The sequence below is a fragment of the Pygoscelis adeliae genome, unplaced genomic scaffold, assembly GCF_000699105.1.
Source record: "Pygoscelis adeliae isolate BGI_AS28 unplaced genomic scaffold, ASM69910v1 Scaffold917, whole genome shotgun sequence".
Taxonomy (NCBI): domain Eukaryota; kingdom Metazoa; phylum Chordata; class Aves; order Sphenisciformes; family Spheniscidae; genus Pygoscelis; species Pygoscelis adeliae.
In genome coordinates, this window is record NW_008825097.1 from 314,318 (window position 1) to 314,569 (window position 252).

The 252-nt window shown below is 68.7% G+C and overlaps 1 protein-coding gene across 1 annotated transcript in view; it reads right to left on the reverse strand.

Moving 5' to 3' along the window:
• Positions 1-252, reverse strand: part of HCRT (hypocretin (orexin) neuropeptide precursor) — an 8,574-nt gene that overhangs the window by 900 nt on the left and 7,422 nt on the right. The gene's annotated exons all lie outside the window — the stretch shown is intronic.

Genomic DNA, 252 nt, shown 5'->3' on the forward strand with positions numbered 1-252 from the left:
GAGGCGGGTCCCCTCACGGGGACGCCTCCCCTACTCCAGCACAAGGCAGCCGCTGCAAACACCCTCCCCTCGCCGCTGAGTGCCATGGGATGAGCAGCGAGAGCACCCACGCTCAATGCTGCAGGCACCACATGCCCAGCTCGCTCCTGAGGAGCCCACATGGGGCTGAGCCCCCCGATCGGCTGCTGGCCGTGGTCGGGGAGCCCTGGGGAGGAGCCGCACACTTGGAGCTTCCCAAAGAACCAGCCAGGC